Below are 26030 nucleotides of genomic sequence, written 5' to 3'. Positions count from 1 at the left end.
AAAACACACATAAAACAACCACTCAAAAAATGATTACTAGAAATTATAGTTTACCAATACCGTATATGTAAAATGACCATATAAATCACTGTTGAAAGAAGAACAGGTGACTTTGTATTTTTACACTAAATGTCACATAAGCCACCTCAGCTAATTGTATCAGTGAAGGGACTCCTTTAAAATCTAATTGGAAAATTGTGGGAAGATGGTGGAGTAGAAGCACAAGGAATCTGTCTCCCCACATAGACAACAACTGCACTGACAGAATCTGTCTGATGTAACTGTTTTGAAACTCTGGAGTCGGCTGAAGGATTACAACTTCCAGAAGACTTAGTAAATTACAGTTGACTTTGGTCAATGTCAGCTCTGTGTACAGTAGCAGCTGCCCACCCTCAGCCATGTGGCAAGCAGCTGTGCATGTGTTTCTGGAGCAGCTTGCACAGAGTTTGCAGAAGCCACAGTAGGCAAGAAGGACTCTACCCTCTGAATATCAGGGATCTCTCCTCTGATTGCTCACTACTGTTTCTGATCACAGAGGTGCAGACAAAGAGGTGGCCAGCCACTGTGATTGCACCTCCTCCCACTGTTGCAGGCCCCTCCCTCTCATCTGAAGTGACTTCCACGATATTTTAAAGGCTGGTGCCCTTTACCGCTGCATTTTTCACTATTTCCCCTTTTGGAAGTAAGACACTAAAGACTAAGACATTAAAAAACAACTGCATATACAAGGAAAATCAGAAAGTGACCATGCATGCCCAGGAAAAGGCTCAGAAAAGACCTGAGAAGACTTTAAGTTTAAACCTCAAGCTGATCTTCATCATAAAGACAGCCCACAACAATTAAAAAAAAAAAAAAGCCAAACAACAAAAAAACCACAACAAGCCTTAAGGAATAGGGAAAAATCTGATTTTCAGAGTTACCACATTATTAGACTCAAACATCTAGTATTTAACAACCAAAAAAATCACAAGGCATACAAAGAAACAGAAAAGTATGGCTTATTCAAGGGGAAAAATAAATCAACAGAAACTGTCTCTGTCTAGTAAAAATGCCATTAGTTCTTTTTCAAAGACTTTAAAAAGACTGTCTTGAAGATGCTCAAAGAACTAAAGGAAGATGTGAACAAAGTCATTTGTGTTAACAAAATGGAACTATCAACAGAGAAACAGAAAACCTAAAAAGGAACCACAGAGAGATTCTGGAACTGTAATATTAATAACTGAAATTAAAAATTCATTAGAGGGGGGCTTCCCTGGTGGCACAGTGGTTAAGAATCCGCCTGCCAATGCAGGGGACACAGGTTCAAGCCCTGGTCTGGGAAGATCTCACATGTCATGGAGCAACTAAGCCTGTGCACCACAACTACTGAGCCTACGCTCTAGAGCCCACTAGCCACAACTACTGAAGCCCACACGCCTAGAGCCTGTGCTCCGCCACAAGAGAAGCCACCGCAATGAGATGCCCATGCACCACAACAAAGAGTAGACCCCGCTCGCCACAACTAGAGAAAGACCACGTGCAGCAATGAAGACCCAATGCAGCCAAAAATAAATGTAAAAAAAAAATCATTAGATGGATTTGAAGGCAGATCTGGGCAGGTAGAAAAAAGATTTAGCAAAGTTGAAGCTAAGACAATGAAAATTATCAAGTCTGACAAAGATTGAAGAAACATAAACAGCACCTAAGGGACCTGGGGAACACCATCAAACAGATCAACATACATATCATGAGAGTCCTAGAAGGATAAAAGACAGAGAAGAGGGCAGAGAGAATATCTGAAGAAATACTGGCTGAAAACTTCCCAAATTTAATGAAAGACATGAACATAAACATCCAAGTGACTCCAAAAAATATGACCTCAAAGAGACCCACACCAAGACATATTATAATCAAACTTCCAAAAAGCTAAAGAGAGAATCTTGAAAACAAGAAGAGAAGTGAATCATCACATACCAGTGATCTCAATAAGATTATCAGCAGATTTCTCATCAGAAACTTTGGAGGCCAAAAGACAATGGGCGGATATGTTAAAAGTACTAAAAGACAAGATGTGTCAATGAAGGATCTATATCCAGAAAAACTGTCCTTCAAAAGTGAGAGAGAAAGTAAGACACACCCAGATAAACAAAAGCTGAGGGAGTTCATGATCACTAGACCTGGTCTGCAACTCAAGGGAGACCTACAAGATGAAAGAGATGAAAGAACACTAGACAGTAACTCAAAGCTATATGAATATAAAAGTAAATACATGGGTAAGTAGAAAAACTAGTATTATTGTAACAGTGGTTTGTAACTGTACTTTTTATATTTGAGAGACAAATACATTTTTAAAGAATTATTAATGTAAAAAGCTAGTTTTACTGTAATTTTGCTTTGTTACACCAAATCACGTTTCCTACATAATTTAGGAGAATACTTAAAATAATAAGTAAAAAATAAAACTTAAATAAAATTTAAATTAAACAATTTTAATAATTTGAATTTTTAGTTCATGTTTTTAGGCACACAATGTATAAAGATGCAATTTTGTGACATCAACAACTGAAAAGGGTAGAGATGAAACTGTAAAGAAGCAGAGTTTTTGTCTGTTATTGAAGCTAAGCTAGTATAAATTCAAATTAGAGTATTATAATTGTAGGATGTTAAATGTAATCCTCATGATAACCACAAAGAAAATGCCTATAGAGTATACACATAAGAAAATAAGAAAGGAACTTAAACATTTCACTACAAAAAAAATCAACTAAACACAAAAGAAGACAGTAATACAGGAAATGAGGCTCAAAAAGCGCTAAGGCACATAGGAAACAAATAGCACAATACCAGAAATAAGTCCTTCCTAATCAGTAATTACTACAAACATCAATGAATTAATAAACACTCCAATCAAAAGACAGAGATTGGCAGAATGAATAAAAACACATGATCCAATTATATGCTGTCTACACAAGACTCATTTGAGATCCAAAAACACAAACAGGTTGAAATGAAAAGGATTGAAAAAAATATTCCATGCAAACAGTAACCAAAAAAAGAGCCAAAGTGGCTACACTAGTATCAGACAAAAATAAGATTTTAAATAAAAAATGTTACAAGAAACAAAAAAGGACAGTATATATTAATAAAAGGTTCAATACAGCAAGGATATACAATTATAAACATTTACATATATAATGACAAGTCATGAAAACATATGGAGCAAAAACTAAGAAATGAAGGGAGAAACAGACAGTTCTACAATAATAGTTGGAGACTTCAATAGCCTACTCACAATAATGAACAAAACAACCAGACATAAGTATGGAAACAGAGGACTTAACACAATAAACCAACTAGATCTAACAGACATATGCAGAACACTACCCAACAACAGCAGAATACACATTCTTCTCAAGTACATGCACATGGGACGTTTTCCAGGAGAGACAACATATTAGGCCACAAATTAAGACTCAATAGATTTTAAAAGATAGATATACCAAGTATCTTCTCTAACCACAACACAATGAAGTTAGAAATCAATAACAAAAAAGAAAACCAAAAAATTTACAAAATTGTGGAAATTAACACAATTTTAGACAACTGATGGATCAAAGAAGAAATCACAGAGAAATTAGAAAATACTTAGAGTAAAATGAAAACAAAAACACAACATACTAAAACATGAGATGCAGTGAAAGCTAAGCTAATTTCCCACTAAGGGGGAAATTTACAGTTTTAAACACATCAAAAAAAAAATCAAATCAACAACCTAACTTTAAAACCTCAGGAACTAGAAAAAAGACGAATAAACTAAACCCAAATCTAGCAGAAGGAAGTAAATAATAAAGGTTTGAGCAAAGAGAAATTAAACAGAGAAGAGAAAAACAATAGAGGAAAGTCAATCAAGCCAAAAGTTTGTTCTCCGAAAAGATCAACAAAATTGACAAAATTTCAGCTAGACAGACTACGACAAAAAGAGAGGGACTTCCCTGGTGGTGCAGTGGCTAAGAACACACCTGCCAAGGAAGGGGACATGAGTTCAATCCCTGGTCTGGGAAGATCCCACATGCCATGGAGCAACTAAGCCCATGTGCCACAACTACTGAGCCTGCGTTCTAGAGCCCACGGGACACAGCTACTGAGCCCTTGTGCCGCAACTACTGAAGTCTGTGCATCTAGAGCCCGTGCTCCGCAAAAAGAGAAGCTACCGTAATGAGAAGCCAATGCACCGCAACAAAGAGTAGCCCCTGCTCGCCGCAACTAGAGAAAGCCCCACGCAGCAACGAAGACCCAACACCGCCAAAGATAAATAAAATTGAAAAAAAAAGAAGGGCTTCCCTGGTGGCGCAGCGGTTGAGAGTCCGCCTGTCGATGCAGGGGACACGGGTTTGTGCCCCAGTCCAGGAGGATCCCACATGCCGCGGAGCGGCTGGGCCCGTGAGCCATGGCTGCTGGGCCTGCGCATCCGGAGCCTGTGCTCTGCAACGGGAGAGGCCACAACAGTGAGAGCCCCGCGTACCGCAAGAAAAAAGAAAAAAGAGATAAGCCTCAAATCACTATATTCAGAAATGAAAATGGGGACATTACTACTGATTCTAAAGAAATAAAAAGAACTATAAGAGAAAATTATGAACTGTACATCAACAAATTGGATAACCTAGATGAAAAGGACAAGTTCCTAGAAACACAAAACCTATTAAGACTAAATCACAAAGAAATAGAAAATCTGAATAGACCTATAACTTGTAAAGAGATTGTATCAGTAATCAAAAATCTCCCAACAGTTTCGGTTGGAGCGCAGGGAGAGGACTGCGGTTAGCGGCCTGAACATAGCCTGAAGGGGTTAGTGCACCACGGCTAGCCGGGAGGGAATCCGGGGAAAAGTCTGCACCTGCCAAAGAGGCAAGAGACTTTTTCTTTCCTCTTTGTTTCCTGGTGCGCGAGGAGAGGGGTTTAAGAGCGCTGCTTAAAGGAACTCCAGAGACGAGCGAGAGCCGCGGCTAAAAGCGCGAACCCCAGAGACGGGCGCGAGCCGCGGCTAAAAGCGCGGACCCTAGAGACTGGCGCGAGCCGTGGCTAAAACCGCGGACCCCAGGGACGGGCGGGAGATGCTAAGGCTGCTGCTGCCGCCACCAAGGGGCCTGTGTGCGAGCACAGGTCACTATCCACACCCGTCTTCCGCGGAGCCTGTGCAGCCCCCAACTGCCAGGTTCCCGGGATCCAGGGACAACTTCCCCGGGAGAACGCACGGCGGGCCTCAGGCTGGTGCAACGTCATGCCGGCCTCTGCCGCCGCAGACCCGCCCCGCCCGCAGTGCCCCTCCCTCCCCCCCCCCCCCCCCGGCCTGAGTGCGCCAGAACCCCCGAATCAGCGGCTCCTTTAACCCCGTCCTGTCTGAACGAAAAACAGACGCCCTCCAGCGACCTACACGCAGAGGCAGGGCCAAATCCAAAGCTGAGCCCCTGTGAGCTGTGAGAACAAAGAAGAGAAAGGGAAATCTCTCCCAGCAGCCTCAGAAACAGCAGATTAAAGCTCCACAATCAACCTGATGTACCTGCATCTGTGGAATACATGAATAGACAATGAGTCATCCCAAATTGAGGAGGTGGGCTTCGAGAGCAAGATCTATGATTGTTTCCCCTTTTCCTCTTTTTGTGAATGTGTATGTGTATGCTTCTGTCTGAGATCTTGTCTGTATAGTTTTGCTTCCACCATTTGTCCTAGGGTTCTATCCGTCCATGGTTTTTTTTTCTTAATAATTAATTTTAATAACTTTATTATACTTTACCTTCTTTCCTTCCTTCCTTCCTTCCTTTCCTTCCTTCCCTCTTTTAGACAACAAATCATCCCAAATTGAGGAGGTGGACTCTGAGAGCAAGATTTATGATTTTTTCCCCTTTACCTCTTTTTGTGAGGGTGTATGTGTATGCTTCTGTGTAAGATTTTGTCTGTATAGCTTTGCTTCCAACATTTGTCCTAAGGTTCTATCCGTCCCTTTTTTTCCCTAAATAAGTATTTTTTAATTCAATAACTTTATTATACTTTATTTTATTTTACTGTATCTTCTTTCTTTCTTTTTTCCTTCTTTCCCTCCTTCCTTCCTTCCTCTCTCCCTCCCTCCTTTCTTTCCTTCTTGCCTTCTTTACTTCTTTCTTTCTTTCTTTCTTCCTTCCTTCCTTCCCTCCTTCCTTTCTTTCTTCATACTTCTACTAATTCTCTCTACTTTTTCTCCCTTTTATTCTGAGCCGTGTGGATCAAAGGCTCTTGGTGCTCCAGCCAGGAGTCAGGGCTCTGCCTCTGAGGTAGGAGAGCCAACTTCAGGACACTGGTCAACAAGAGACCTCCCAGCTCCACATAATACCAAACGGCGAAAATCTCCCAGAGACCTCCATCTTAACACCAGCACCCAGCTTCACTCAACGACCAGCAAGCTACAGTGCTGGACAACCTATGCCAAACAACTAGCAAGACAGGAACACAACCCCACCCATTAGCAGAGAGGCTGCCTAAAATCATAATAAGGCCACAGACACCCCAAAACACACCACCAGACGTGAACCTGCCCACCAGAAAGACAAGATCCAGCCTCATCCACCACAACACAGGCACTAGTCCCCTCCACCAGGAAGCCTACACAACCCACTGAACCAACCTTAGGCACTGGAGATAGACATCAAAAACAGCGGGAACTACAAACCTGCAGCCTGCAAAAAGGAGACCCCAAACACAGTAAGATAAGCAAAATGAGAAGACAGAAAAACACACAGCAGATGAAGGAGCAACATAAAAATGCACCAGACCTGACAAATGAAGAGGAAATAGGCAGTCTACCTGAAAAAGAATTCAGAATAATGATAGTAACGATGATCCGAAATCTTGGAAACAGAATGGACAAAATGCAAGAAACAGTTAAGAAGGACCTAGAAGAAATAAAGATGAAACAAGCAATGATGAACAACACAATAAATGAAATTAAAAGTACTCTAGATGGGATCAATAGCAGAATAACTGAGGCAGAAGAACAGATAAGTGACCTGGAAGAGAAAATAGTGGAAATAACTACTGCAGAGCAGAATAAAGAAAAAAGAATGAAAAGAACTCAGGACAGTCTCAGAGACCTCTGGGACAACATTAAACGCACCAACATTTGAATTATAGGGGTTCCAGAAGAAGAAGAGAAAAAGAAAGGGACTGAGAAAACATTTGAAGAGATTATAGTTGAAAACTTCCCTAATATGGGAAAGGAACTAGTTAACCAAGTCCAGGAAGCACAGAGAGTCCCATACAGGATAAATCCAAGGAGAAATACGCCAAGACATATTAATCAAACTGTCAAAAATTAAATACAAAGAAAGCATGTTAAAAGCAGCAAGGGAAAAACAACAAATTACACACAAGGGAATTCCCATAAGGTTAACAGCTGATCTCTCAGCAGAAACCCTACAAGCCAGAAGGGAGTGGCAGGACATACTGAAAGTGATGAAGGAGAAAAACCTGCAACCAAGACTACTCTACCCAGCAAGGATCTCATTCAGATTTGATGGAGAAATTAAAACCTTTACACACAAGCAAAAGCTGAGAGAGTTCAGCACTACCAAACCAGCTTTACAACAAATGCTAAAGGAACTTCTCTAGACAAGAAACACAAGAGAAGGAAAAGACCTATAATAACGAACCCAAAACAATTTAGAAAATGGGAATAGGAACATACATATCGATAATTACCTTAAATGTAAATGGACTAAATGCTCCCACCAAAAGACACAGATTGGCTGAATGGATACAAAAACAAGACCCATATATATGCTGTCTACAAGAGACCCACTACAGACCTAGAGACACATACAGACTGAAAGTAAGGGGATGGAAAAAGATATTCCATGCAAATGGAAACCAAAAGAAAGCTGGAGTAGCAATTCTCATATCAGACAAAATAGACTTTAAAATAAGGACTATTAGAAGAGACAAAGAAGGACACTACATAATGATCAAGGGATCGATCCAAGAAGAAGATGTAACAATTGTAAATATTTATGCACCCAACACAGGAGCACCTCAGTACATAACGCAAATACTAACAGCCATAAAAGGGGAAATCGACAGTAACACATTCATAGTAGGGGAATTTAACACCACACTTTCACCCTTGGACAGATCATCAAAAATGAAAATAAATAAGGAAACACAAGCTTTAAATGATACATTAAACAAGATGGACTTAATTGATATTTATAGGACACTACATCCAAAAACAACAGAATACACATTTTTCTCAAGTGCTCATGGAACATTCTCCAGGATAGATCATATCTTGGGTCACAAATCAAGCCTTTGTGACCCAAGAAATTTGAAATTGTATCAAGTATCTTTTCCGACCACAACGCCATGAGACTAGATATCAATTACAGGAAAAGATCTGTAAAAAATACAAACACATGGAGGCTAAACAATACACTACTGAAGAAATCAAAGAGGAAATCAAAAAATACCTAGAAACAAATGACAATGGAGACACAACGACCCAAAACCTATGGGATGCAGCAAAAGCAGTTCTAAGGGGGATGTTTATAGCAATACAAGCCCACCTTAAGAAGCAGGAAACATCTTGAATAAACAACCTAACCTTGCACCTCAAGCAATTAGAGAAAGAAGAACAAAAAACCCCAAAGCTAGCAGAAGGAAAGAAATCATAAAAATCAGATCAGAAATAAATGAAAAAGAAATGAAGGAAACAATAGCAAAGATCAATAAAACTAAAAGCTGGTTCTTTGAGAAGGTAAACAAAATAGATAAACCACTAGCCAGACTCATCAAGAAAAAAAGGGAGAAGACTCAAATCAATAGAATTAGAAATGAAAAAGGAGAAGTAACAACTGACACTGCAGAAATAAAAAAGATCATGAGAGATTATTACAAGCAACTCTATGCCAATAAAATGGACAATCTAGAAGAAATGGACAAATTCTTAGAAATGCACAACCTGCCAAGACTGAATCAGGAAGAAATAGAAAATATGAACAGACCAATCACAAGCACTGAAATTGAAACTGTGATTAAAAACCTTCCAACAAACAAAAGCCCAGGACCAGATGGCTTCACAGGCAAATTCTATCAAACATTTAGAGAAGAGATAACACCTATCCTTCTCAAACTCTTCCAAAATATAGCAGAAGGAGGAACATTCCCAAATTCCTTCTACGAGGCCACCATCACCTTGATACCAAAACCAGACAAGGATGTCACAAAGAAAGAAAACTACAGGCCATTATCACTGATGAACGTAGATGCAAAAATCCTCAACAAAATACTAGCAAACAGAATCCAACAGTACATTAAAATGATCGTAAACCATGATCAAGTGGGGTTTATTCCAGGAATGCAAGGATTCTTCAATATACGCAAATCTATCAATGTGATACACCATATTAACAAATTGAAGGAGAAAAACCATATAATCATCTCAATAGATGCAGAGAAAGCTTTTGACAAAATTCAACACCCATTTATGATAAAAACCCTGCAGAAAGTAGGCATAGAGGGAACTTTCCTCAACATAATAAAGGCCATATATGACAAGCCCACAGCCAACATCATCCTCAATGGTGAAAAACTGAAAGCATTTCCACGAAGATGAGGAACAACACAAGGTTGCCCACTCTCATCACTGTTATTCAACATAGTTTTGGAAGTTTTAGCCACAGCAATCAGAGAAGAAAAGGAAATAAAAGGAATACAAATCAGAAAAGAAGAAGTAAAGCTGTCACTGTTTGCAGATGACATGATACTATACATAGAGAATCCTAAAGATGCTACCAGAAAACTACTAGAGCTAATCAGTGAATTTGGTAAAGTAGCAGGATACAAAATTAATGCACAGAAATCTCTGGCATTCCTATATATTAATGAGGAAAAATCTGAAATTGAAATGAAGAAAACACTCCCATTTACTATTGCAACAAAAAGAATAAAATATCTAGGAATAAACCTACCTAAGGAGACAAAAGACCTGTATGCAGAAAATTGTAAGACACTGATGAAAGAAATTAAAGATGATACAAATAGATGGAGAGATATACCATGTTCTTGGATTGGAAGAATCAACATTGTGAAAATGACTCTACTACCCAAAGCAATCTATAGATTCAATGCAATCCCTATCAAACTACCACTGGCATTTTTCACAGAACTAGAACAAAAAATTTCATAATTTATATGGAAACACAAAAGACCCCGAATAGCCAAAGCAATCTGGAGAACGAAAAAAGGAGCTGGAGGAATGAGGCTCCCTGACTTCAGACTATACTACAAAGCTACAGTAATCAAGACAGTATGGTACTGGCACAAAAACAGAAAGATAGATCAATGGAACAGGATAGAAAGCCCAGAGATAAACCCACGCACATATGGACACCTTATCTTTGATAAAGGTGGCAGGAATGTACAGTGGAGAAAGGACAGCCCCTTCAATAAGTGGTGCTGGGAGAACTGGAGAGGTACATGTAAAAGTATGAGATTAGCTCACTCCCTAACACCATACACAAAAATAAGCTCAAAATGGATTAAAGACCTAAATGTAAGGACAGAAACTATCAAACTCTTAGAGGAAAACATAGGCAGAACACTCTATGACATAAATCACAGCAAGATCCTTTCTGACCCACCTCCTAGAGTAATGGAAATAAAAACAAAAATAAACAAATGGGACCTAATGAAACTTAAAAGCTTTTGCGCAGCAAAGGAAACCATAAAGAAGACCAAAAGACAACTCTCAGAATGGGAGAAAATATTTGCAAATGAAGCAACTGACAAAGGATTCATCTCCAAAATTTACAAGCAGCTCAATAACAAAAAAAAAACCGAATCCAAAAATGGGCAGAAGACCTAAATAGACCTTCCTACAAAGAGGATATACAGACTGCCAACAAACACATGAAAGAATACTCAACATCATTAATTATTAGAGAAATGCAAATCAAAACTACAATGAGATATCATCTCACACCAGTCAGAATGGCCATCATCAAAAAATCTAGAAACAATAAATGCTGGAGAGCGTGTGGAGAAAAGGGAACACTCTTGCACTGCTGGTGGGAATGTGAATTGGTTCAGCCACTATGGAGAACAGTATGGAGGTTCCTTAAAAAACTACAAATAGAACTATCATATGACCCAGCAATCCCACTACTGGGCATATACCCTGAGAAAACCAAAATTCAAAAAGAGTCATGCACCAAAATGTTCATTGCAGCTCTATTTACAATAGCCCGGAGATGGAAACAACCTAAGTGCCCATCATCGGATGAATGGATAAAGAAGATGTGGCACATATATACAATGGAATATTACTCAGCCATAAAAAGAAACAAAATTGAGCTATTTGTAATGAGGTGGATAGACCTAGAGTCTGTCATACAGAGTGAAGTAAGTCAGAAAGAAAAAGACAAATACCGTATGCTAACACATATATATGGAATTTAAGAAGGAAAAAAAATGTCATGAAGAACCTAGGGGTAAGACAGGAATAAAGACACAGACCTACTGGAGAACAGACTTGAGGATATGGGGATGGGGAAGGGTGAGCTGTGACAGGGCGAGAGAGAGTCATGGACATATACACACTAACAAACGTAAGGTAGATAGCTAGTGGGAAGCAGCCACATGGCACAGGGATATCGGCTCAGTGCTTTGTGACCGCCTGGAGGGGTGGGATAGGGAGGGTGGGAGGGAGGGAGACGCAAGAGGGAAGAGATATGGGAACATATGTATATGTGTAACTGATTCACTTTGTTATAAAGCAGAAACTAACACACCATTGTAAAGCAATTATACCCCAATAAAGATGTTAAAAAAAAAAAATCTCCCAACAAATAAAAACCCTGGACCTTATGACTTCACTGGTAAATTTTACCAAACACTTAAAGAACTAATATCATTCCTTCTCAAACTTTTCCAAAAAATTGAAGAGGAAGAAACACTTCCTCACTGATTCTATGAGGCCAGCATTATCCTGATACCAAAGCCAACAAGTGTTGGCACGGATGGGGAGAAACTGGAACCCCTGTGTACTATTGGTGGGAATATAAAATGGTACAGCCACTGTGGAAAACAGTGTGGTAGTTCCTCAAAAAATTTAAAATAGAATTACCATATCATGCAGCAATTCCACTTCTGGATATATATCCAAAAGAATTGAAAGCAAGATCTTTTTTTTTAATTGAAGTACAGCTGATTTACAATGTCATGTTAGTTTCAGGTGTAAAGCACAGTGATTCAGTCACATATATACATATGTATATAATATATATTCTTTTTCAGATTACTTTCCCTTACAGGTTATTATAAAATACTGAATATAGTTCCCTGTGCTATACAGTAGGTCCTTGTTGGTTACCTATATGTTAATCCCAACCTCCTAATTTATCCCTCCCCCTCTCATTTCCCCTTTGGTAACCATAAGTTTGTTTTCTATGTCTGTGACTCTGAAAGCAAGGTCTTGAAGAGATATTTATACACGCATGTTCATAACAGCTCTAATCACGATAGCTAAAACGTGGAAGCAACTCAAGTGTCCATAGACAAATGGATAAGCAAAATGTGGTATATACATACAATGAAATATTATTCTGCCTTAAAAAGGAAATTCTGCAATATGCCATAATGTGGAAGACCTTGAGAACATTAAAGATATTATGCTAAGTGAAATAAGCCAGTCAAAAAAAGATAAACTGTATGATTTAATATATGAGGTACAAGTAGTCCAAATCATAAAGACAGAAAGTATAATGATGGTTGCCAACGGCTGTGGGGAGAGGAGAATGGGGGCTTGTTTAATGGGTACAGAGTTTCAGTTTTACAAGATGAAAAGAGTTATAGGAATGGATGGTGGTGATGACGGCATAACAATGTGAATGTATTTAATACCACTGAAACATGCACTTAAAAATAATTAAGATGGTTGGGCTTCTCTGGTGGCGCAGTGATTGAGAGTCCGCCTATCAATGCAGGGGACATGGGTTCGTGCCCTGGTCCAGGAGGATCCCACATGCCACGAAGCGGCTAGGCCCGTGAGCCATGGCCGCTGAGCCTGGGTGTCCGGAGCCTGTGCTCCCCAACGGGAGAGGCCACAACAGTGAGAGGTCCGCGTACCGCAAAAAAAAAAAATAATAATTAAGATGGTAAATTTTATGCTATGTGTATTTTATCACATTAAACAAAAATCTAATTTGAGAATAATTCAATAGCACATGACTTTCAGGATGTGGAATGCACTATCTCCAAAAAGAGAGGCTATGAGCTAAAAATTTTAAGTTTAAAGACTATCCGATGATGCAAAGCAAAAATAGAGGGTAGGGCTTCCCTGGTGGCTCAGTGGTTGAGAGTCTGCTTGCTGATGCAGGGGACACGGGTTCGTGCCCCGGTCCAGGAAGATCCCACATGCCGCGGAGCGGCTAGGCCCGTGAGCCACGGCCGCTGAGCCTGCGCATCCGGAGCCTGTGCTCCGCAATGGGAGAAGCCACAGCAGTGAGAGGCCCGCGTACCGCAAAAAAAAAAAAAAAAAAAAAAAAAGAGGGTATTTTGACTGAAATAGGTTCATCCTAGATTTTGAGGTCAGATCATGGTTCCACCATTTACCAACTGAGTAACCTTGGGTAAATGACAATCTGCTTAAACTTTCGTTACCTCCTCTGTGAAACAGAGAAACCAGTTACTAACCTTACAGAAATATTCTGGGGATTAGAGATACGGTGTTGCTAAACACAGACACTTGCATTATAAAAATCTCATTTCATTTGCATTTTCACATCGAATTTACTAGTATTTACATAAAGTCAAACTTACTCATTATCAAAGCATATTTGATGACTATTCACACCACCAATAGTTCTACGCTACAATCCTATTTTAGTGACAGAAACAAAGAGACTTTAAGTTAAAATCTGTGATTATACCACTTACTGGCTTTTTTTGAAGTCTTTGCTAACCTCAATTTCTTTATCTGTAAATAGGTATACCTATCTACTTCATAAGACTATTCTGAGAATTATATCAAACGCAATAATGGATTTACAAGTGCTTATGAAAGTATGACCCATGTTGCAAATACTGGTATTATTAGCGTGGAAGCTTCACTTATTATGCAGTTTTTGAAAAAGATAAATACCTTAACTAGTCTTTTCCTGTATTACCTCTTTACTGTTAATTGCATCAACTATTTCCAGCTTTTGACAGTAACCAAAATGGTCAATGTAAGAGTACAGATTATAGTTATTAATATACTTTTTTTTTTTTTGGCTGCGCCACGCAGCATACAAGATCTTAGGTTCCCCAACCAGGGATCGAACCCATGCCCCCTGCATTAGGAGCGCGAAGTCTTAACCACTGGACCTCCAGGGAAATCCCAATAGTTATTAGTATCTTCTTAAAGTTACTGTGGTGGACACATGATGGTGACCCCTAATGAGTCATGCCTTCATATAATCCCCTTGAGTATGAGAAGAACCTGTGACTTGCTTCTAACCAACAGAATATGGAAAGGTGATGAACTGTCACTCTCTTGATTATGTTACATTACATAAGCTTGTGTGAGAGCCTCTCCTGCAAGCCTTGAGAGAGCCACGTAGCAGGAAACTATAGGCAATCCCCAGGACCTGAGGGAGGCCTCCACCTGACTGTCAGTAAAAAGTTAGGGTCCTCAGTCACACAACTGCAAAGAAATTCTCCCAACAACCTAAATGAGTTTGGAAGTAGATTTTTTCCATAGTTAAGCATCCACAGGATAACAAAGACTGGCCCACACCCTGACTGCAGCTTTTGTGAGATCCTGAGCAAAGGACCCAGATAAGCCAGACTCCTTACTCACAGAAACCGAAAGATAATAAATGTGTGTTGTTTTAAGCCACTAAGTTAATGGTAGTCTGTTAAACAGAGTAGAGAACTAATACAGACACCTTCTGTCAGGTCTAAACTTTTATCTGAGGAAAGCATGTGTAGATGTTCTAATAGGCAGCAACCACTCTACTATCTTTTAAGCTCACATTTCTGATGCAGAATAAACAATGAACAGATGGAACAAATAGAAAACAAATACCCCAATTTGTAGCTGAAAACCTCTTTGGTAAACAGTCAGATAGTAAGCATTTCAGGCTTCGCAGATGGTAAATCTCTATCACAACTACTCAACTTTGCCAATGTAGCACAAAAGCAACCACAGACAATAGTAAGTAAATGAGCATAGATGTGTTTCAGTAAAACTTAATTTATAAAAACAGTTGGTGTCATTTGGCCCTTGGGTCATAGTTTGCCAAAACCTGAGAAGGATGGCTGATTTAAACCCAACTATGTCAATAATCATGTTAAATATAAGTGGTCTAAACACCCCCAACTAAAAGACAGAGACTCAGAAATACTACTCAGCAATAAAAAAAGAATAAGCCATTGAAACATATAACATTATGCTGCATGAAAAAAAAAAGTCTCAAAAGGTTACATACTATATGATTCCATTTATCTAACAATCTTGAAATGACAAAATTATAGAGATGGAGAGAAGATTAGTGGTTGCCAGGAGATAGGGAAAGATGAAGGAAGAGGAGTGGCTGGGGTTGTAAATGGGTACCACAATAGATATTTGTGATAGAACTATACTATATCTTGACTGTGGTAGTGGTCACATGAATTTACACATGTGATAACATATACATTCATAAATTAGTGCATGTGAAACAGGAGAAATCTGAATAAGGTAAGCAGACTATATTAATGTCAATTCCTTGGTTGTGATATTGTTCTAAAGTTATGCAAGATATTAGCATTGAGGGAAACTGGGTGAAGGATATACAAGATCTATTATTTCTCACGACTGCATGTGAATCTACAATTACCTCAAATAAAGGCTAAAAAAAAGAAAAAGACAGACTGGATAAGAAAAAGTGGGGGAAAAAAAAAAAGTGAGACCCAACTATAAGTTGCCTACAAGAAAAGAGCCACTTCAAGTATAAAGATACAAATAAGTTAAAAGGATAGAAACAGATATACCATGCTAATAGTAATGCTAATAGTAATAGTAAAGAAAATGGAAGTGGCTGCATTATCAAACACAAACTTCCGAGTAAAGAAAATTACCAGTGATAATAAAAAGACACTATATAAAACATGGATATCCACATGCAAAAGAATAAAGTTTGACTCTTACCTTACACCATGCACAAAAATTAACCCAAAGTATATTAAAGATCTAAATGTAAGACCTGAAACTATAAAACTCCTAGAAGAAAACATGGGGAAAACACTTTGACACTGGATTTGGCAATGATTTCTTGGATATATGACCAAAAGCACCAGCAACAAAAGAAAAAAAATAGACAAACAGGGACTATATCAAACTTTAAAACTTCTGTGCAGCAAAGGAAACAATCAACAGGGTAAAAAGGCAACCCACAGAATGGCAGAAAATATTTGCAAACCATATACCTGATGAGGGGTTAATATCCATAATAAACTCCTATAACACACAATAAAAAACTGACAATCCAATTAAAAATGGGCAAAGAACTTGAATAAACATTTCTCCAAAGAAATACAAATGGCCAATAAACATACGAAAAGGTGCTTAACATCGCTAATCATTAGGGAAATGCAAGTCAAAATCACAATGAGATACCACCTCACACTTTCAAAACAAACAGAAGATAACAAATGCTGGCCAAGATGTGGAGAAACTGGAATCCTTACACACTGTTGCTGGGAATATTAATACAGTACAGATAGAACATAAACAGTATGACAGTTCCGCAAAAATCTAAAATAGAATTACCACATCATGCAGCAATCCCACTTCTGTGTATATATACAAAAGAACTGAAAACAGGACCAAGAAGATATATTTGCGTAACCATGTTCACTGCAGCATTATTCACAACAGCCAAGAGGTAGAAGCAACCTAAATGCCCATCAATGGATGAATGGATTAAGAAAAAGTGGTATACACATAGAATGAGTATTATTCATAGAATGAGTATTATTCAGTCTTAAAAAAAAAAGAAGAAAATTGTTATATGCCACAACACGGATGGACCTTGAGGACATTTATGCTAAGTGAAATAAGGCCGTCACAAAAAAGACAAATACTGCATGAATCCACTTATATGAGGTATCTGAAGTAGTCATATTCTTAGAAAAAAATAAAATGGTGATTACCAGAGGCTGAGGGGTGGGGAAAAAGAAGAGTTGCCGTTCAATGGGTATAAGCATTTCATTTTTGCACAATGTAGACACACTTAACACTAATGTACTGTACACTTAAAAATGGTTTAAAAAAAAAATGGTTTAGATGGGAAATTTTATGTTGTGAGTAGTTTACCTCAAAAAAAAAAAAAAGACACTACATACACAAAAGGGTCAATTCACCAAGAAGATACAATAATTTTAAGTGGTGGAGTCAGGACTCAAACCTAGCCAGCAGGACTCCAAGTGTCTGTGCTATTAACCCCTGCACTACTGTTCAGAGCATACTGCAAGTGAAACAGAATTACAGAACAAAAATACATGAAAAATCAAAGTCTAATTCCCCCTTGTAAAACCAGCTATTTTTTCTAATTCCTCTGCTTTTGCAAGTGGCAACGCCATTTTTTCAGTTGCCCTAATTCAAATCCTGAGCCAATCTGACTCCTTTTTCGACTTACATAACCCATCAGTTTTAATTCCCCTGATTTCTACTTGGGAAAAATCTCTCTCCTATTCATCTCTTTCTTCCTACTCTCATTGAACTCTACTCTCTTTCACTGTACTCTAATTCATATCTTCCATTAACCATTAATGCTCCTTTGTCCCATCCCTAAACATCCATCAAGGGCAAGGCTGCCAGATTTATCTAGCTATAAGTGTCCCTTCCAAACTGCTTAATGTTATGTATTTCAACAGCTTATCCAGGCATTCAAGACTCTCCTTGCTCTGACTTCAGCCTACCTCCCAATCTTTTCCTCCATTAATTTTTGACATAAAGTAGGGAAAAGGAGGGGAAGGACTATTTACTAAACCACTGGGTGTCACATATTTTTCCAGAAATCTTACATATACAGTCATCCCTCAGTATCCATGAGGGATTGGTTCCAGGACCCCCCTCAAATACCAAAACCCAACGATGCTCAAGTCTCTTATACAAAATGGCATAATACAGCTGGCCCTCCCTTTCCACAGATGCAGAATGTGCAGATACAGAGAGCAGACTGTACTCTGTCATTTAAGCATCACAACTACATTACAGACAGCCTAAACATCCCTGACTTGCTGTCACACAGGTAGAAAATGGTGGAAGGGACTTCCCTGGTGGTGCAGTGGTTAAGAATCCGCCTGCCAATGCAGGGAACGTGAGTTTGAGCCCTGGTACAGGAAGATCCCAAACGTTGCAGAGCAACTAAGCCCGTGTGCCATAATTACTGAAACCTGTACACCTAGAGCCCGTGCTCCACAACGAGAAGCCACTGCAAGGAGAAGCACACGCACCGCAACGAACAGTAGCCCCCGCTCTCTGCAACTAGAGAAAGCCCATGTGCAGCAACAAAACCCCAATGAAGCCAAAAATAAATAAATAAAATAAATTTATTTTTTAAAAAATGGTGGGAGTTAGGGTTTCAATTCAGTTCTGATTAAGCCCATTCTTCTTCTACTATATCACAGACTTCACTATTCCATTTTCCTCAAGTTTATGTACAAGTTCTCAAGCTGTTCCTCATGGGGCAATGATGTGAAAGCCTAGCCTATTAAGTAATGCTTCTTTCATGAAGTCTTCTCTAATTCTTCCAATGGGATGTGATCTCCCTTCTATGAAAACAAACAGTAGTTTGACTTCTCTAATTCATTTAGTTTTCTTCCCCTTGTGTTTTAGACATATCTGCTTAATACAGTGTGAACTCTTTGAAAAGATTATGTCTCAAAAACATCTACGTATCTTACCTTATATCAAACTACTCTAGCTTCTATCTAGTAAAAGGCTTTATTATGGTCATAAAATTATTTCCTTTGTCAGAGGACTGCTCTATAAAAAGGGCATTAACAAATATTCATTTTGATAAAATTACTTTTACATTTGACATCAGATTTGGGCAAGACACAACAGCTCAAAAACTTTCTATACTAAATTCTTTTAAAATGGTCTATTTAAAGAATGCAATGTTTTCAACTTTTTAAAAAGTCTATTATATAAAGTAGAACAGGAAGACAGGAGCAGGAAAAGAATATTTACCCTAAGACACTCACTCTATAGAACTTAGCCGAGGGACTTCCCTGGAGATCCAGTGGTTAAGACTTTGCCTTCCAATGCAGGGGGTGCAGGTTCGATCCTTGGTTGGCCAGTTAAGATCCCACATGCCTTGCGACCAAAAAACCAAAACATAAAAAACAGAAGCATTACTGTAACAAATTCAATAAAGACGTTAAAAAAAAAAGAGATAACATCCTAATAAGAACTGACTGTGAGACTTATAAAGACTGCATATTAATAATGAGTGCAAGTGTAACTCCACCTAAACTCTAACCCAGAATTTTTTTTAATGTATCTAAGATTCTGACTCCTAGGAAGAAAAAAAGATGATACTCCTCCTTCCCCAATATATTAAGAGATTAAAAACACCAGAAAAAAAGAGATGGTCCACGGAAGTTTGTTTCTATCATACCCTGGCACATTATGACACTGAGGCAGACAGGAAGTTGAGGCCATTTTTATTGTTCCTCTAAGAGCCAGTAAAGTCACATCAACCAACAAAATAGGAAGTTCTGAAGAAAAAAATACTTCAAACAGAAGAAGATAGGTTTTACTGGTTCACTGTAGGAAATACACAACAAAAAATAATGTACTTTTACATGTAAACACAACAATTCACAATGACAGAAAAGAGGCCTTACAGCAAAAGCATAAAGGTACTACTATGTGAAGTCAGCCCACTTTATTTTCTTTTTTCAGACTTCTTTGCATTTATAATCTGACATTTTAGCATGTACTATCAAGATGAAATACTATTATGCAGAATACTGTATTAACTCATACTGTATTATCCTCAGAAAGGTCTTTACAGGCAAAGAGTGACTTTTATACTAAATATTAATCAGAAGAGTACTAAGTAGAAAGAATTCCAAATGGCACTTTGATTGAAAGCACCTCTAAAGTAAACTCAATGCTATATAGTTACTGATGCAGTACTTACTACAGGCAGCAATAGTGCTATTAGACTCATTCTTCTTTAAAATAACCTTAGTTTGTACTCTTTACAATTCAGTTAGAAGATTTTAAATGATACAAAATATATTTTATAGCAGTTTCTGATTAATTTTAGAGCTATATCTGAAAGTTGACAGAGAATGTGTGTGTATTTACCAAACTTAACTCGTGTGGATTTGTGAAATAAGATGGTAAACCCCACCTTATGTTGTGTAGAGGAAAACATGACCGCACGTAATTCTCCACACACTTCATGCTATTTCATACCTCTCTGCCTCTGTTCAGGCTATCTTCTCATTTTGAAATGCCCTTTACCAACTCCCAGTCTTATCAACTGACACCTACTCATTTGTTAAGACTCAGCTGAGGTTCATTTGCTCAAAAAGGCCAGCCCTGAAAATCTCCCTTATTCCTAGTCTGGATTGGGTGTACTTCCTCTGTGCTCCTATAACAATTTAATCACATCTTTTTCATTGTACTTATATAGTGGATTATACCATACTCAACTTTTTAGTCAAATTTATAATACTCGTAATAATTGCCTATTCACTATTAGTCTTTACCGTAACACTATGTAAGTCCCCAAAATATAGGCACTTTCTACGCACTCCTACTGTTCCCATGTTGAGCACAACACATGGTAAACAGAGGTGCTAAAAATACTTTTGGAATGGATGAACAGATTAATTATGAACCCTGGAGAGTGTTTTTCTATTATCCAAATCAACATATAAATTATCTTAACTAAAATAACACTGCATTCTGCATATATTATTTTAATCACAATCATAAAGGATGTCACTTAGCAGACATTTTTGAATTACTTCATTTCACAGGTAAATGTTTCTTAAAATTTATTTTTTTACTTTTAAGTCAGAAAAAAATTAAGCTATACTCATTATTTCCTTTTTATTTACAAAAGCAAAGAGTATAGAGATTTTAAATTTTGAATGAAATGGTCCAGAAAAAAATATATTATGCCAATAATTAAAGGAAAATTTGCTGCTTTGACAAACTGAATTACAGCTTCAGTAGTTCCTACTCAGTAAAGGTACATGAAACTTCCAAGAATTTACTGTGACTTACAAAAAAATGTGTTTCTTAGCATTAGCATGTTTAGATACAATTGTTATTTGTTATCAGAATCTGCTTGTTAAATACTACTGTCATTTCCCTGGTCTAAAAACAACATTTTCACTGCACTGTATATTTTGAAAGATGTTTCTATTTTAGAGTCTGTTTTATTGAGAAGGCATTCTACTGAGGCTTCACTACCAATAATCATTTCCTTGTCTGAACTGGACCACTTAATTTATTACAGTCACAATAGTTTAAAGGCCTAGTATAAACAGTTTTTTTTAAAAAAAAGGACTTGAAGTTTACCTAAATATGTGAATTGCATTTGCAAACTCTTAAGAGGAGCCCCTATTATTATTTTTACTTGAGAATGTCATAGAAGTCACAGGGTTGTACTCAGATAACAGATGATAATTACTTGAATAAAAACATGAAGCCTACTAAAAAATTAATTTACCAATAATTTGTTTCCAAGTGTCAAAAGATGAGATATTTCCCACTCAATATATGAAATAAAGCAAAAAACACAAAGCTAAATAATAATTCTTACTTCAGGGAGAGCCATGCTGGTCAGGCATAGTCCTCTGAGTAGAGCACATTGCTAATCTTACATAGAGCTTGCGAGGAAGTGTGGCGTTCAGTGGCTGGTGGACTTGCAGAGGCTTGCAAAATCTTGTTCACTAAGGGAAGCTGTTGTTGATTTATTACACTGACTTAAAATGAATGCTAAAGAACTGTCATTTATTGAGTAAGCAGATTTGAAATTGGTTCTGATGACTAATTGTTACCATGGCTATACAAGAATCAGTCTTCTCTTTGGAGTTTGGCAACTTCCTTTTATTTTTACAAAATAAGCACATAAACCAACATATGCATATATATACTAAGGATATACTACTCATGTGGTTTTATAACATTTCAAGAAATTTCAATTAAAAAACAAACACTGTCAGTGTTAAGGATAAACACCATCTGTCTTATATTAATCATTCAATCAGTCATCACATGTAATATTGCAGGTTCTGGAAATTCAAAGATGAATATGAAAAGCAACAACAAAGTGCTTTACAGCAGTACTAGCAGTACTATTCAAAATGGATCTGGTCCACAAACGTTTTTTTTTTTAAACAGGTCTGCAGTGAGGCAGTACACAAATGGAGTGTCTAGAAACTCTGATAGCAAAACTATATTTGAAAGTAATTTTATGTCTGTTGAATTTCATAAAAAATTGAAGTTTGAATTTTGTGTGTCCTTTTTTTCATTTCATTTTTCCAGTAATTTATTTTTGTTGTCTTTACCAAAGTATTAGTTCATAGACTAGTTTTTCACTACAGCGTCTGAAAAGCACTACTTTATGGGACTCAAGCAAGGCAAGTAGCCACAATAGGTGAGGCTGTATTATGTTTTGCTACTAAGATACATGCAAAAATAACATGTATTACACCAAGAAAGTATCCACATTAAAATCTGAGGAATGGTGTTGTTAGTGGCCTAGACGAAAATCCCTCAGAAGATGATACAGCACACTTAAGAAAGGCTGCATCATCAATCCTCTAGATGGATGAGATTATAATGAATGGAAAAACAAGGGACTCATTAAAATGCTTCAAGAGTCAGATCCTAAATGTGAAGAAATTTAGGAATACCTTAACCAATCTATCTCTTGTATTTTTCTTTTTAAAAAAAAAAATGTATGCAAAAGCATAATCTAATTTTTTAAAGTAATCTGTCCCCCCAAAAGATGAATAAGACATGACATAATTCCCAACATTAAGGAGCTTGAATCATCTAGACGGGACACAAACAGGTGATAATAATAATGTGGTAAAGGCAATAGTAGAAAAATATGCTGGATAATATGGGAGAGCCTAAACTAGCCTTGGTGATCAAGAGGGCTGCCCATTGAATGCAATAGCTCACATGTACTCAAAGCTCCCATTCCACTTTATCCAACTATAACCAAGTTTCATACATTCTCCTCCCTAAATTTTTCTCATATTGTTGGCCTTGCTTCTCCAGCCACACCACTTTAGTCACAGGCCCCATCATCTCACAGTTATTATTATAGCCTCCCCACAGCCTCTTCTCTCCCCAATACATCCTTCTTACTGCTGCCAGTTATCATTCCCAAATTCAAATCTCAACACATCACCTCAATGCTTAAAAACTTCCACGGATAATGTAACGGTAAGTAGAAGAAGCTAGGTACAAACTGTATGATCTGTATTTTATAGATGTATATGTGATAGGTTTCTAACTTGAACTGCTGTTTACAATCAATTAATGAAACAATTCCAAAGTCTCTATTTTTTACAGAGAAATTTGTGAAGGAAAATAAGGAAATATAAGTTTAAAGCTGGCTGCAGAACTTTAAGGCATGGGCTATACAAAGTGTAATCCCAAAGCTCTTCAAATTCTAAGAAAGAAAGAGAAATGACTAAATGTTTACTCTTATTATAGCTAGCATTCTGTTTTAACTAGGTTAAATATTCCTATATATTATAAACATTTTATAATACTTTAAAGTCCCTTATATAATGATTATATGGTACACTTGTTGATTTTATAGGACTTAAGAAGTAGCACGGTATAGGAGAAAAAACAGTGAGTTAGGTATCAGAATTGGATTTTAACTACTGCATTATTGGGAAGTTACCTAATCTCTCATGTCTCAATTTCTTCATTTATAAAAGAACAGCATTGGTCTAGGTCAGGGGTCAACAATCTTTTTCTGTAAAGGGCCAGACAGTAAATATTTCAGGCTTTATGTGTCACTGAGACTGTCCCAACTACTCAACTATGCCATTGTGGTAGGAAAGCACCCACAGATAATAAAGTAATGAGTGTGGTTGTGTTCCAATAAAACTTTACAAAACCAGAAGCAAGCTGGGTTTGGCCTACAAGACCATAGATCTGGGAAATTGCTGTTTACAGTCTTCCCTTGATATCCTGGGGGATTAGTTCCAGGACACGGCACTTCGTACCAAAATGCAATGATGCTCAAGTCCCTTATATAAAATGGCATGGTATTTGCATATAACCTATGTACATCCTCCTCTCATATACTTTAAATCCTCTCTGGATTAATTATAATACCTAATACAATGTAAATGCTATGTAAATAGTTGCCAGTGCACAGCTAATTCAAGTTTTGCTTTTTGGAACTTTCTGGAATTTTTTTCTTGAATATTTTCGATCTGAGTTTCCTTGAATCTGCATATATGGAATCTGCAGATACAGAGGGCCTATTGTACTTCTAGTTCTAAACTATGAGAGTACTTTTTTCCTATTTAAAATTATTGAAGCTGTTGCCTTTCTTTTTAGAGAAATCTATAGTCATATTTAACACAAGGCACATAAACTAGTGGTTAATAGCAGACTTTAGAGCCAGTTTTGAGAGTCCCTGCTAGTTGTGTAACCTTGGGCAAGTCACTTAAAATCACTCTGAGCCTCAGCTTTCTGTAAGACTGTTGGGAAGGATAAATGAAGTAGTATAAGTAAAGTACTTAGCCCTGTGTCTAGTTCACAGCAAGCATTCAATAAATGGACATTATTACTTTTACAAATTATGTGATCCTCAGCCCTTGGTGAGGAACACAATCCTTCAATCAATGTTTTTTCCAGCAAAGAAACAAAATATGCTATATAGTGATCTACATTCAGATTCATTTTTCACTATAGCAAAAGATGAGAACTGGCTATATTACTCTAAGTCTTTTTTTTAAAAAAATAAACAGTCAGCATTAGTTGAGTGCTTACTATCTACTTTGTATGTATGACTGTATGACTTTGGTTAAGTTATATAACCTTTTATCAGCCTCAGTTTCTTTACCTGTAAAAATGAGGAAAGTTACAGTACAAATTTCATAATCCATAAAACTGTTATAAGGACTGAGTTAATAAATTGTCTGGCACAGAAGTTATACAAGTAACTGCTATTATTTGAGTTAGATATTTCACATTTATTCATTCCACTCCTCAGGACAACTCAAAGAGGTATTATTCCTATATTTACAGTTGTAGATAATAAGGCTCACAGAAGTTAAGAAACCTACCCAAGGTCACACAGCTATAAGTGGCAATGCCCAAGACTCAACACAGGCTTGCATGACTATACAGCCAAAACTTTTAACACTAGGCCAAAGATGGCACTAACTGTCTTTGTACAGGGAGTGTAACTACATCTTTGTATGGTATGTATAGATTTTAAGAATTAAATATGGATGTTAATAATATTCTCCCCATACAGAAAATTTTTGAATTTTTTTTAAAGTTCAAGAGTAAGAGAACACACATAAAATCACAGATTTTTTAAAAATTGAAGTATAGTTGATTTACAATGTTGTGTTTGTTTCAGGTGAACAGCAAAGTGATTCACTTATACGTATTTTTTCAGATTCTTTTCCCTTATAAAATCACTGATCTTCTCAACATGACAGTATTTCCATAGATAAAATTTTTGCTGAAATGATTCCTGTTTTCTGTATCCAATTAATTTAACTCAAACTTTCATTATTAAAGAAATACACAATCCTCTGCATTAAAATAACTAAAGATGCAACACAGTGACTTTTATATATATGTGTGTGTGTATACAGATATACACACACTATGCAAATGCTGACATTCATCTCTAACTGATCTTCAAGACCCATATAGACCTCTCAGACTACTTTTATAAAGTGCAAATCTAGAGAGCTGAACATAGTTCTGCTACTTTATAAATCCCCAAGTATTTATTTAGAACCTTGAACTTTGA

At 37.3% G+C, this 26030-nt stretch overlaps 1 protein-coding gene across 13 annotated transcripts in view; it reads right to left on the bottom strand.

The window, feature by feature from the left end:
- KLHL8 (kelch like family member 8) overlaps positions 1–26030 on the bottom strand; it is a 59391-nt gene that overhangs the window by 28412 nt on the left and 4949 nt on the right. For 8 of the 13 annotated variants that reach the window (XM_049709093.1, XM_033413389.2, XM_033413390.2 and 5 more), the window contains one exon: positions 19237–19348. The exons of 1 other annotated variant lie outside the window; for it this stretch is intronic. The gene's annotated coding sequence lies outside the window, so the exon portion shown is untranslated. Of the gene's footprint in view, positions 1–19222; positions 25580–26030 lie in introns of those variants that run through there. 4 more of the 13 variants (XM_049709090.1, XM_033413391.2, XM_049709091.1 and 1 more) reach the window with 3 other exon arrangements.

The sequence above is a fragment of the Orcinus orca genome, chromosome 4, assembly GCF_937001465.1.
Source record: "Orcinus orca chromosome 4, mOrcOrc1.1, whole genome shotgun sequence".
NCBI lineage: Eukaryota > Metazoa > Chordata > Mammalia > Artiodactyla > Delphinidae > Orcinus > Orcinus orca.
This window is presented reverse-complemented; position numbering and strand designations above follow the sequence as displayed.